Source organism: Pezoporus occidentalis, unplaced genomic scaffold (genome assembly GCF_034315485.1).
Source record: "Pezoporus occidentalis ecotype Australia unplaced genomic scaffold, CSIRO_AGI_Poc_V1 ctg162, whole genome shotgun sequence".
In the NCBI taxonomy this organism is placed as follows: Eukaryota; Metazoa; Chordata; class Aves; order Psittaciformes; family Psittacidae; genus Pezoporus; species Pezoporus occidentalis.
The window spans coordinates 1,565,556-1,580,136 of NW_026913447.1; the positions used below are offsets into that span (position 1 = coordinate 1,565,556).

Sequence of the window (14,581 nt, forward strand, 5' to 3'; positions counted from 1 at the left end):
AATCAGGGATTTTAAATAATCAGATATAAAGAAGAAAGAAATGAGAGCATGGAAAAAAAAAAAGCATGGAGTATCAGAAAAGAACAATCAAAACCTGACAAAATCCATTGTCTTTGCCAGGTTATCCTCAGTAGGAAAAATAAAACCACCAAGCAAGAAAATAGATCACGAGATAATGTCAGAAGCAATATCACTATGATAATCAGATGCATCTCATTTCATAGTTTGCTCCAGTTCCTCACTTCTCTGTAGGAGGCACAGGGCAGTATTACTATTGAAAACGGTTAATCTGACATTATCTGCAAAGAAAGTAACATTGATTCTTTTTTTTTTAATGGCCTTTTAACACCTCAGGTGATACTGACACAAGAAAAATATGCTGTTAATACCTGGAGTTTAACAATTAAAACATAGGTCAAATTAAGAAAGATATTTAATCGCCTTTGATGTTACGTGACAATACATGAAAAAAAGCATAAAAAAATCCAGAAATTCTGCCAAAACATGTAAAATTTACTTGTTCATTTATTCATTCTTACTTATTATGAAGCTTCAACTGAAGTGTAGCATTCTGTTTTCCTTTAGAAAAAGAAAAATATTTTAAGTTTGAACAGAAAATAATTAACTTGTAACTTTCAAATTCCTTCCCCACTCAGCAAAAATAAATTTGGCATTTTACCCTCGCTCTTAATTTATCTCAGTTCCATTTGGATATTGATTCTTCTAGCCAAAAAAAAACTGGGATGAAATAACATGTGTATGCTGGAGTGTGAGTTTACTTCAGTGACACATGCATTCATTCCTTTTACTAGAGAAGAACACTGTGCTTGAAACTGTTGAGAACTATTCTGAATCTTGGTGGTCTATAAACTTTCTTATCAGTGGGAAATTTGTAGTGGCATATTTGTGTTTGAATTTCAGCCTGAGTATAAAGCTACAACAAAGATCAAAAAGATTGCTGGAGTTCATTGTATTTCAATTTCCTCTTCCTCATTTCAAAGCTTACAGAAAAACATGTCACATTACTTTCTTTGCTAGTATCTATTTTATATAAACATTTACTTACACAAATGGAGTCTTTTGATCCATCTAACTGGGAAATGCACTCACTTGTTAGAATAATCCAAATCTGACATTTAAATTGGGTATATTTCATCTGTGTTTTTGCTTTTCCCCTACTCTTAAGGGACACCTGCACAGTGAAGAACAGACAGATCTTGTTCATCCCTGATAAGCTCACAGAGGTTTAGCTATAATATAGTCTTGCTTAATCCTCATTGGTTTTGCCTACTGAGCACAAGGCTGTTGCCTTGACAACACAGCTGCAGTTGCCACAGCATCCAGAGCCACATGTGATGTCCAGGTTTACAGCATGGCCCAGTTGAAAATCTATTATTCAGTGCTATTTTCTACAAGTCAAGGCTAAAAATAAAATCAGTGAAAATCTTCATACATTCTATGTCTTCTCTTACAACCCTTCGTATTACTTACTTACAAAGACATTTCCTATATGGGATGGACACTTTTGACACTCAGGAGCCATGAGAATTCTTGGCGCGCAGAGTCTAAGGGAATTCTTTATTCAATGCATGTCATTTACATGTAATACGCAAGTAAGAATTAATCATCAGGTGGTGATACAAGATGACAGACAGAATTAGGAAACGTATAAAAATGCAGGAATCTGGAAAGTAAAGACATCACAAATGGAGGCAATTCTAATTTTTTTAACTTTTTGATCCCAACACCACCCCCACCCCCCCCCCCCCAAAAGGAACTGACATAGATTGCACCCAATTAACTGGTTTTGAAGTAGAAAATCATGCTAGACTATGCAAAGCCCACCATATTTTTTTTTATGCCTCACCTCACATCTTAGCCATGGCAGGCAACTGTTTATCCTCTTGATGCTAATTCAGGACAGAAGCAAGGCACAGAATTTCAACATTACTGACAGTTAGGCATTGAAATAACTGCTGAAGGCTATGTGGAATAATGCACGAATTCTGGATGACCTTCAAGGTTGCGCATTCTACTTTAAAGAACAGTAAGTGCATGGAAATTCTATAGCCACAAAAAGAAAAGGTGATTTGATGATAACAGCATTATAACTCATTACTGAAGTTCAGAATAAATCAATCTACAGTAATCTGTCACACTGGCAATTTTAAAGATGAATGTATTCTGGAGCTTCACAGACATAGAGCAGACTAGCTCAAGAGCTACACATACAAAGTTCCAGTGCCCAGCTAAGTAGATGTAGTTTGTTTCTATGAAACACAAGAACACCTCCTATCTGTCTTCCAGTGAGTTCTGGGCTTATGTCCTCTTTGTATGAGGACACACACAACTTGGTCCTTAGAAGTTACAGGTGCACTCATCACTTAACTGTCATGAGTTTACACATGACTCTCCAGCACTCAGACTAGTTGTTCTAGAACAGAACAAGTCCATGTTCTAAACTCTTCCAAACAGGCTGACTGCAAGCAAACTGCCAAGTGGGAATGACCAACAGCCTATACAAACTCCCTAACTCTGGAAATTTTTAGCAATGCCCTGGGCAAAACTCAGTTTTAAAAAAAATAAAACAACATGGACAACTGAAGCCAGTGTGGGGGAAAGTTCCCTGGCACTCTGTAACCTACTAAGATTCACATAACCAAGGAAGTGAGACCTCATGTGGCATAAAACCTTCTGACCCTAGAGCCTCGGAGGTTGCTATCCTGCATTTGCCTGTCAATAAAGCAACATTGTTGTGAACAGCAGCATCAAACAAAATCTACTGAATATAGAACTAAAATGAAATGTAGCCTCTTTCAAGCATTAGAAATAATAATAGTGGCCTGTGGTGTTTAGAAACACCAGAACAAAACGAGTCTGATGGAATTTAAAACTGACAAACAAACCAAAAATTTGAAGCCAAAACCACATGATTTACACAAACAGAAGCCAAAATTCCTCTGTTGTTTCAGAGGCCGTATTTCCAAATTAGTGCTGTAAGTTATGTCCGATCATTTGACTCATCTCTAGTAAAACAAGCTGAGAATTCCGAATTAGCCTAGAGAACAAAGATTTCACAGGAATATTATTTTTTTTTCTTTTTCCGAGAAGGAGGAGCATTATTACCACTGTAAATCAACAGACCTACTGATCCTCTGATATTTGTCCTAGAAATATTTCAGAATGAGTATGAAGTAAGGGTCAGCAAAAAGTTGCTGAGATTGTACAAGCCAACCTATAAAGCTATTTGTACTACCTGGAAGCATACAGCTACAAATAATAAATGAAATATAGCAAATGAAGAACACGGAAAGGTACACAGATAATGGTTAATGCCTGATAAGTCACAGTCATACAGCACTAACTGATAGGCACAAGATATTGCAAGCTGTAATTTATAATGTTCTATCAGTTTCAGTTGACTTAGTAAGTTTCGGATCTTCTCTGGGTATCTGATTTGTTCCGAATCGTTAAGATTTAGATATTTGGATTAAAATTCTAGTCTCACATTAATCAAGAGCAAAAGTTCAATGAAAAACTAAAAGTGGATATAGACAGGTGAGGAATAGAATGAATACAGAATCATACAATCATAGAATAGTTAGGGTTGGAAAGGACCTTAGGATCATCTAGTTCCACACCCCCTGCCATGGGCAGGGACAGCTTACGCTAAACCATATCATCCAAGACTCCATCCAACCTAGTCTGGAACACTGCCAGGGATTCACAACTTGGAGCATTCACAACTTCCTTGGGCAACTCATTCCAGTACCTCACCACCCTCACAGTAAAGAACTTCTTCCTTATATCTAACCTGAACTTCCCCTGTTTAAGTTTTAACCCGTTACCCCTTGTCCTGTCACTACAGTCCCTAATGCAGAGTCCCTCCCCAGCATCCCTATAGGCCCCCTTCAGATACTGGAAGGCTGCTATGAGGTCTCCACGCAGCCTTCTCTTCTCCAGGCTGAACAGCCCCAACTTTCTCAGCCTGTCTTCATACGGGAGGTGCTCCAGCCCACTGATCATCCTTGTGGCCCTCCTCTGGACTTGTTCCAACAGTTCCATGTCCTTTTTATGTTGAGGACACCAGAACTGCACACAACACTCCAGGTGAGGTCTCACGAGAGCAGAGTAGAGGGGCAGGATCACCTCCTTCAACCTGATGGTCATGCTCCTTTTGATGCAGCCCAGGGTACGGTTGGCTTTCTGGGCTGCAGGCGCACACTGCTGGCTCATGTTCATTTTCTCATCGAGCAACACCCCCAAGTCCTTCTCCGCAGGGCTGCTTTGAATCTCTTTTCTTCTTTAGTGGTGGACTTTGCAGTCCTGGGGTAGAGGTTGGAGTTGATGATCTTAAAGGTCTTTTTCAACCTAGCTGATTCTATGATTCTGTGATTCTATGATATCTCCTTTATTTATGTTGAATGATCAGTATTACAGGCTGTAATCTCAGCAAAACCTTAATGAAATCATTACGAACTTTGTGCAGCTAGCAGAGCAAAGCGATGGTAAGAAACCATGGTATGTAAGGGGATTACTCCATGAATTCCCATCTAGTGGGAAAGACAACACCAGAAAAAGCAAAAAAAAAAGATAATTTGAAAATTTATCAAGTGGACAATAATGGCTGGCATAGAAAGGAGGGAGGGAGTATTGGGGTGCCAGACTGAAACATTTGAAAAGAAGTTTTAAGGTGGATATAGAAATGAGACAGTGACAAGCTACACACAGCACCAATATTTTACATAAATACACAGTGAATAAGGCTACGTATTTCAAACTTCAGAAAAAGGATTTTACAATAATTAAGAAAAAATGTCAAAAAAGAAAACAAATGTATTAGTTAGTCTGTAGCTGAATAAGGAAGGTGATGTTTTAAAAATACTGTTCAGTAAGTATAGGAAAACTAAAATCATAGTCAATCTAGCCAGATTCCTTACACTGCAAAGTTATGCAGTGCAGTAATGCACAGGAGAAATTCTATACAGAAATTATTTTATTGGTTTAAATTTTTTCAGACTATTCTGACAGTGGCAGATTTTTTTATCTGACTACATATCAACTAATCTAATACAAAACCAGTAAGCTGTTAAAAAACTTTTCATGTGTGTGCACTGACTTACTTAACAGAAACTCACTATGTGCCCAGAACAAGTCAGTGTTCTAACCTAACTTGCAATTCAATGCTAATGACTGCAGAACAAGAATGGGCTGAAGATGGCATCCTGGCTCCATTACCATGTGGCAAAAGCATTGCCAGGTACAAAGCAAGAAACAAGAGTGAGGTAAGTCTGGAGAAACAGGGAGTTTTGCTTTGTCCCCTGCTGACCTGGAACTTCATAGTAGATGTTCACGGAAAGGTGACTTGGTGATTTTAGTTTAGACGGAGCAAGAATAAAGTAAGTCAAGAAGCAGATAAAAGCTTGACCTCATGGTTAACGGATTTCAGATGTTAGAGCCTGAATAAGGAATTGCAATGGATCTTGTGGTAAAAACACTTGCAAGAAGATTTAATCAATTGACACAAGAGTTTGTTTCTTAGCAACACAGGTCACCAAGAATACATCACTCGACTCATATAATTGATCTTCTGTTGAATACGGTTAAATTTAGGTTTTCGATTTTTCCTCTCAAATATCTGAAGTATAGAAGCTTACATGAAAAAAAAAGATAAGGTTTAGCACAGCTATGAACACAGCCTCTCCGACAATGACTTTCCATTTTCAGGAACAGTGGAACTGAAAATGTAAAGAAAATTATAGTGGGTTTGAGAGTTTCTGGGCTGAATTTGTTGTTTTTTTTTTTAAACACCCAACAAACAGTAGCAAGTGTTCTCCGTCTTTCTGGGCCATATTTGTCAAATTAGACATATGAATTTAAAACTATTAATTCTATTGCTTTCAGAAGAAAAAATATGATCTGACTTATTTTCCTACAGACTTATGGGCTACATATTAAATAACCAATATAGATAATTGGGACCTTTGAAAGAATGCATTAAGAGAAACAATATCAATTTTCTAAGATATCAAGATAGTAGAGTGATAAGGTAGATACAGTAGGCCTAGTAAAATAAGCACAATAAACCAAGTGCATTTGGTGAATGCTATCTGTGCTTTAGTCTCCTCATGTTTCATGAATTAGAAAAAGTCTAAATCCCAAAATCTGAAAATTTGTAAAAACTTATTTTGAATAAAATACTGCCTATACTGAACTATTAATAAGTCGTTATCTGCTCATTTCAATTCTGGGAAAGTTATTACTTACACAGATAACTGAACCACACAAAATCTGCACACTGCAGATGTAAGACAGTGAAGAGAGACTAAGTGGCTTTCGGAAAATGACATTTAAAGTATTACTGAAAAGACTGTTCACCCTGTAAAGACTATGAGCACCTTACACTATCAATACTCTGTGAAATTAGTGTTATAAAATACTTTACACATTTCAAAAATAATGTAGATACACAACAAAAATGGCAATTACCCATTCCAAACCTTAATGATACAGAAACAGAAGTCTCCCTAGGAGTGTCATTTTTATGAGAAATGCAACTACATATAGAAAGACAGCTAAGGTTATTAGACAAAGATGTACCTATAGGGAAGCCCCAGAGTTAATTATTAGAGATTCTGAAACAACTTCAAACACAGCTTTATTTGCATCATGTATTTTATATTTATAGCAGATTAAAAAAAACCACCCCTAAATCTATAGCTCGGAAAGGAACTTAATTTTCATAATGACCTTAAAAAGCACCAGCTGATAAACACAGAAAATAGTAAATATAAATGCTTAAAAAAGAATAATTACTAATGTGAGCAATCTGATTTCAAATTCTTTAAAAAGAATGACTAGTGAATGAAAACCAAGCTTACAGCCTCACTCCTGTTGTAGGCTAGCACATATTGGGCAAGATAAAAGCAAAAGCAAAGTTAAGTGAATATAAGGCTTTCTGCAACAGAAGAAGGAATAAGAAAGAGGAAAAGATAATTAACTGAAAAAAACTTCAAACAATCAGGGTTAATTCATGCTTAACGACAACAACAAGATTCTTACCTGGCAGTTCATGTTTATATCCCTAGAAGAACTCCAAATCCCTAAGTTCATACAATCATAACCATGTAAGAATGGAAATATAAATGACATTTAAATACATTTATAATAATGTTAATGTATGGAAACTAATGCTAAAAATGAAGTTAAAAATAAAATAATATGTTGATAAAAATTACTATTTTATTACAAGCAGGACTTTAAGTGAGTGTCTTTCCTAGCACATATAGTAGTAGTATGAATCCTGCCAGCTAACCAAAGTCATCCAGTCAGAACCATGAACACCCCCTTCAAACATGAGCTACTCAGGATTCCAAATCCATTGCCTCTTCTTGTCTTCGAACAATGTATTTATGTCCTCTCTACTGCAGTCTCTGCTACCATCCTAGCTCACCAAGAAATTCTTCTGAAAACTCTATTTTTATTTCCTGAAGTTATTAAGAATGTACATTAATTAGACTGTAACACAGACCAGTTGAAAGATGCTGATACTTTCGTGAAAGTATTACAAATCTAATTCATAATTTTAGCTGGAAAAGTTAAGAAGGAAGTTTTTCTTTTGTAATTTATTTGAAAACAGCTTTTCTGTACTTAATTAACTGGCATTTAAAAACAAAATTTTCCTCATGGTAGGAAATTCACTCAAAAACAAGCATTCCTAAAAATACAGAAAACAGTGAATTTTCTTTATCTACAACAGAAAAAACAGAGATAAAATGGTTAGATGGCTTACATCATGTCACAGAGTTAGGAGCTTGGGCAGGAGAAGGTCTTGCTTCAACCTTCTTGTTTCAAAAACTCTGGATTCTTTCAGCCTCCAATATCTAAAAGGAGAATTAAGCATAGGTTAAAAAGGGAGCAGTAGTACAGACAGAAGATTTTCCATTTCCTAAAAAACAGTGAAGCTTTCAGCATTACAAAATGCTTTTTTTTAATGTGATGGTGACAGATTTTTCTTTTTGTCATAATTAATGATGCCTTGTCAGGTGTGTTCAAGTAATTACCAAAAGTCTAACAGCAAAATGAAGCAACCCAAACTGCCAGCATTTCCACATACCTGTCATACAGGTTTTCAATCATCACAGCTCCTATTTCAATTCTTGTATCATAATTAACCCTCATTAGGGCAACATTATGACATGCAAGTAATTCCACTAATCTTAATTGTCTCACAGTAATTCATGTTTAACTACCTGCTTGTCTCTGTATTCCTTCATTATACTTTTTCTACACAACAATATTTTTTTGGATTGCATAGTTATAAAGACAGTACATACTTCAAAGAATGAAGTTTCCAGATGTGGCCAGCACATTATACAAGGAACACAGACATATAGTAATATCTTTTCACCTCATCTTCCTCCCACTAAAGTAATTCTTCTAAAAAGCACTAGGAGAATCTCAAAGTCCTCAGTGATGGGATATGTCATGTTAAATTTGTAGAATTTCAGCATTCTTTCAGATGCAAATGGAGAAATAAAACCTACAAAATGTCTTACATAGTCTGTAAAGTAACACTTTGTAACGGGCAAAGTGATTGTCTCTGGTTGATGGAATTAATAATTTTAGAAAACATTGCTAACTTGGAACAATTCAACTAATGTAAACCAAAATATTCTTCACAATGAACACATTTCAACACAACACAGCAAATCTATTAAAATTTCCTACTATGAAATTAGAGATTCAACAGTATTAAACACCTTGTATCTTTTTGCATTTTCAGAATTAAACAACACAATGAAATTCCACACCAGAAAATTCATCCTTATAGCAATTTCAGTGCTGTTAACTTAAAAAAAAATAGATTGTCTTAAGGTTATTAGATAAGCAGTACCCAAAGTTTAGAAAGCCCAGAAAAGTAATTATAAGCATCAACCAACTTTTTTTGCTAGGCAGTATATTATTACCTGAATATACTCAAAGAATTATTAGTTCTAACAAATTTGGGGAAGTTTGACAAAAATGATCAATACTGAGAGAAAGAAAGAATTAAAAAACAGAATATGTTTTTTTTTAATTTTTTTCAGTTCTAGACATGTTAAGCAAAAATAGCTAGTAGCTTGATAATTATTTGATAATCACTGGATCTGAGTTTGCAGGTCAGTTTTCACATTACTTGCAGTGAGAAGTAAGACGTATCACCAAGAATGAAAAATACTTTAAAAGAATTGTTCTATATGATATTCTGCTGATTGTCCAGAACTCATAGACCCTTGTTAACTAGCATATTAACTACTCCACAGCTTATACAGTCCACCTTTTCAACATGCAATGACAGCTGATGCAACACAGTGGTCATTCACTTGCAGCTACTAAGTAACAACCAAATAATTATCTAATTTTTTTGTATATTTCTGCTTTCCTGTTTATTATTGCCTTCTAGGTTCATAGGTTCAATGTCACTTCACTTTCAGTTTTTCAGAAATGTCAAAGTTTTTATTAACAGATTACAGTCACACTTCAATAATCTTACATGATATACAAGACCTCCTAATGAAAAATATAAGCCCATATAAATGATTTTAAAAAAACCTCAAAGAAACCACAAATAGTTTTTTTTCTGTCTTGCTGACTGTGCAGCAACTGGATTTTTTGTAATCCTGATGTGCTTACCATCTGTAATATTCTAGTAGTAAAAGGATCAAAAAGACTGGAGCAAATGTAATACATTTGTTTCCTACTACAGTCTTCACAATGTTATCAGAGAAGATCAACCCCTCCTAAGCAGAGGATTAAAAATATTTACAACTGGTCAGTAACTGTCTCATCTATAATAGTTCGTTGGGCCTAAAGGCAAGACACACACTGATACAGTACAGAATGTAATAAGAAATTACAGTACTCTCAACGTGAGGAAAAAAAAAATTAAGGGTATTTAAGAAAATCTTATGACTCCCATCAGTTAATCACAACAGGCACCCCATGGCAATACATTATTCCCCCTATTTCTTTGCCTAGGATGTCCTGTTTCAACCTCCATGACCAATATAAATCTCCCTCTTGCCCCCTTTCTTCTTTTCTTCCACCTCTGTTATTGTTGTATACATCCTTTCACCCTGTTCGGCAAACCCTAGCTTCTTCAATCTTCCACTTTTATCAGAGTTGCCACTCTCTCAAGCAAAGTGACTGCCATCCCATGGCGTCCTCATTGCTTTGTGTCCCCTTCATGACTCCAAGTCATACCCTCCTCATTCACTCTGTTCCTGACTATGAAACCATCTTCACAGTTGCATGGAACCTTCCCTCCCTCCCTCCCTCTTCCCCCAGCACCTCCTCCCAACAGAAATGCTATGTTTTCAATGGAAACTGGCTTGGCTTTCACTTTTTTAATATAGAGTGGCAGGATACCTCCTGCCTTGTATATTAACTTAGTATGTCTTAGTATGTGCAATACATATATTGTACTGTCTCAGTACAGGTCCTTTTCCTATTTTTTTCTGCTTCATTTAACAGTAAGAAGTGAAGTTTTCAGCAGGCCTGAATTTTGCACTTCCAGAAGTATACAAAGAGGTGGCTTTCCTGTCATTTTGCTGGAATTAGCACTGCGTATCTTGGAAGAGGGGTTGAAAACATAAACAGAGAAGGATACATTAATGGAAAAAGCCAAAGAAGGAAGAAAGAAACAAGCTGCTCCTTGTATCTCCTTTGTGATGTTACAAAATAGTGTATTTGCCATTCCTGGTTGTTGCAAAAAGTATTTAATAATTTGTCATATCAACTGGCTAGAACATGTCTTGGGGCTCCTAGTCCACTGGGAAAGAAAATTTTGACTGTCTGCTACAAGATTTATTAGATTAGTTAAGTCTTGTCTTCTGATGGTGAACAGCCAAATTTCTATCCCAGTCATACAGTTGGAAGTATAATGGTGACTGATCTGCTGCATAATTCACCCACAAACTCACTATCTGGTTTACCTACCGTGATATAATTATGAATGCAAATCATACTATCTAAGACAAAGATGCACAGTTTTTCTCATACCAGTCTCAAAGTCAGCAGAAACTTAGCCAACCCAGAATTTAACGGACAATCAAAGATTTTGTGATTACATGTGCAAATCTTTTGGTTGCTCTGGCTGTTGCAGAAAACCTTTGCTGTACTTCAAGATTCAGTTGCTGGCCCAGCTGAAGTAGCTTCCCTTCTTTGAATTATACACCAGCATCATCAGTCCTCTGGTGAAATGACAGAGGCGTTTGAAGCATATCCACCCAGCCACACTCCATAATAATTGCATTTCCAAACAACCATGTTCTCTAATTTGGTAGAGGAACAACCTACCTGTGTTCGTGGCCAAACAACAACAAAAGTTTAATTAATTCTGCTGCCTGGCAGCCTAGTCCTTAATAACTTCCAGAAAATGAACAGGAAGTAAATATAAGTTGCTATGAAAATTTTGTGATCTCACTCAAGCTTCCTTTTTAGCTCCCTATACATGGGACCTATATTTATAGTCAATTTCATCAACTCTCAAAATTTGATGTTGAATATTCTCAATAAATACTCTTGCATAATATTGTACAGGTAGTATCTATCAGCAGCTGGTTAGAGAAGTTTCAATTGTACTCAACTTCATTTAACTAATTTGTTACAACATTTTTAAGAATGCTACATGCAAGTTATACATGCTGCTTTGTTTGGGATGTTACAATTAATATCTACTATCTTGAGCCAAGACAGCCAAGCTGAATGGGTTACTGCAAACAATAATGTAAAGAGTAATGTCATTGATGTGGTTAGATGAAAAGCTGCACTAGATCAATAACAAATTCTGGAAAAATTAGTCCACATGCAAGATAAGGTGCAAAATACAGCCAAGAGAAACTAAGTTGAGAAACACTTTGTAGAGATGCACAGAAACTTAATCCTTTCAAATGGCAGACTAACAGAGGTAATGAAAAAAGTGCAGCTGTTTGTTTCATAAGCAAAACTATAATTAAATGCAATTAAAGATTTAAACTAATATGAATCAGTTCAAATATTAACTGCCAAAGTTTTAGTCAAATTAATATCTGAAGAACAATTGGCATTATCTACAGATCACTACTGAAATGATTAGCATGTCATTAACTTTTACTAAAATTGGTGGTGAGGATTAGTTTAGACTCATTGCCATGTTCCTTTTTTGGTTCTGCTGTTACTTCAAGTAGACAGAAAGAAATTGAATTTCGGAAGAAAGCTACGGTTATGCTATGTAAACTGTTATGTGTTACATAGAATGTACATCATGTATTATTCAGATTTTCATTTTTTATAAAATAACACTGTCTTGGTACATTCAGTTCATCATCTAAACAATATTCCATAATGCTTTGTAAGACTTCAGAGGCAGCTGCTCAAGACACAGTGTACCCATGTTTTGATCAATCTCTTCAAAACACAGATTAAATAGTTCAGGGACTGAGACTGTCATCATGATGTTCTCCTTGACTCCACAATCGCAAAGATAACTTCTTCAGCTCACCTCAACTGATTCTGGGTAACAAATTCTGACTTACCGCATACAGTGAGCAGCTTGAAGCGCACCAGCGAAACTCCTCTCACCCATCTATATTCAGAGATCCAGACCTGGCTATTGATGCTCTCTATCAGTTATGAAAAAGCCAGTTTTAATTCTGACCAGAATTTGCACATTAACTCACATCAGAGGTCACTAAGTACTCTATAAACAAAACAGCTCTCAAAGCCATTTAGACCATAGAGTATCAAATCACCATCTACTTTGTCATGTGGATAAGGGAGTGAGTGGAGTCAATATAAATTCCTTGACTTGTATACTGACTTATATTTCTATATCAAATTACTTATACTTTCATTCTGGGACTGCATGGCTTCATACATGTAACAGGAATATTATTTCCAATGACTGGGGAGGGGCTGGGCAAGGAGGGAAGGAAATACGCACTTTTCTTAGTGCGTAAGAAATACTAATTCTACCTTTCAGGTTCACAGGGGGGTAACCAAACAGTTTTAGAGGTATATTACTCTATGAATTTAAAAAAAAGCTCATTTTCTAATGGCTGCGTCTGCAGTGAGGTTTCCTTTGATTTCAAAATCATGTACTGTCTTCAGAAAAAAAACCCTAAAATAATAAATCGACAACATCAAGCATTATAAAGTTCACATTATCTCCTACAGCAGGTTACTGTTCTTCAAACACGGTTAAATTACAGGGTACCAAGTCATTTATTACACCAGCTTAGAGAACATAATTTTTTTTTCTAATAGCAATACAGTACTATTAAAAAGGTTGGAAAATAAACAGACACTTATGCCGCTTCAAAATGAGGTTTTTTTTCTCTCCAATATTATTGTTCTTCCCTATTTTGACAACTACTGTTAAAGTAGAGATACAGATTTTCCCCCAGGGCCAAGAAAAGCAATTACAAAATGCATCACATCAATCCCATTTTAATTTTTTTAAAATGTATTTTTTGAAATATGTCTTTCTTATGCACTTAAAAAAAGCAATTAACACAGTTACTAATGATGAATTGTTTTCTCACAACTCTAGGGTACAGATTTATGTATCTGATTTATATATGCTTACATACATATATACATATACACGTAGAAGTATATTCACTAATTTTTATTCTAAAATACACAAAAAAATCATATACGTTACCTATCAACATTAAAAAAAAAACACCAGAGGAAAATACACCATTCCTTTATGATCATTTCGCCTGCTTCCAAAATTTAAAGTGCAAAAAAGTCTATATTCTGAAAGAAAATTGTTAGTTCATGTACTTTGCATGACTGGAAAGCAAGAAAAAAAAAAACAAAAAATCCCTATACAAAAAATACACAAAACCATGTCCATTCATAACAACATTTAATTTAGGACTTCATCTAAAAACATTCAGAGGAAATACAAAAACTTATATGCAATAACAAATTTAACAGCAAAAGTACATGTATTATGTTCAAACGTACAGTGAAAAATATTCTTTCAGACTGACTGCTCTGGAATCAATGAGAAATAGGTAACACACAAGAGGGGACAGGAGAGCACTAGGCTGCTAAATTTCTCTTACAGTTTGATTTCTTTTAAGTAAACATTTACAGCCTAACATAGAATTACAGACGACTGCTTTAAAAAACTGCAACACCAGACCCACTTCTAATGCTGTAAGCCAATTTAGTGTAAAATAGTCAGAAGACATGCCTGAATTAAGAAAAATTTGGCACTCACTGTACCTACCCAAAAGGACAAAGAATTTTGATGAAACCCTGAAAAACACATTACAGTTAAGACTAAATAGAAGATTGCTGGGCAAGACCAGCAAAGCAGCACAGTTTACACAGCAACAAATATGGTCTACATCTGCTAGTTTAAGCTGTGGTGATTTCCAGAGATTGTTCCTCAGTTAAATGATAGGCTACAGCACATTTTTGTAGGGACACTAAAACAAGCGGAAAGCTCAGTACGCAGCTGTGGAGAGCACACTGAGAATTAGTCCCAAGTTATATTAACTGATGAGTTGCTACAAATAAAACATGTTTAAAGTCAAATGCT

At 35.6% G+C, this 14,581-nt stretch overlaps 1 protein-coding gene across 4 annotated transcripts in view; it reads right to left on the reverse strand.

Moving 5' to 3' along the window:
• The window catches only part of PRLR (prolactin receptor), a 147,087-nt gene that overhangs the window by 121,370 nt on the left and 11,136 nt on the right, over positions 1–14,581 (reverse strand). For all 4 annotated transcript variants that reach the window (XM_062612906.1, XM_062612905.1, XM_062612904.1 and 1 more), the window contains one exon: positions 7,793–7,883. The gene's annotated coding sequence lies outside the window, so the exon portion shown is untranslated. The remainder of the gene's footprint in view (positions 1–7,792; positions 7,884–14,581) is intronic.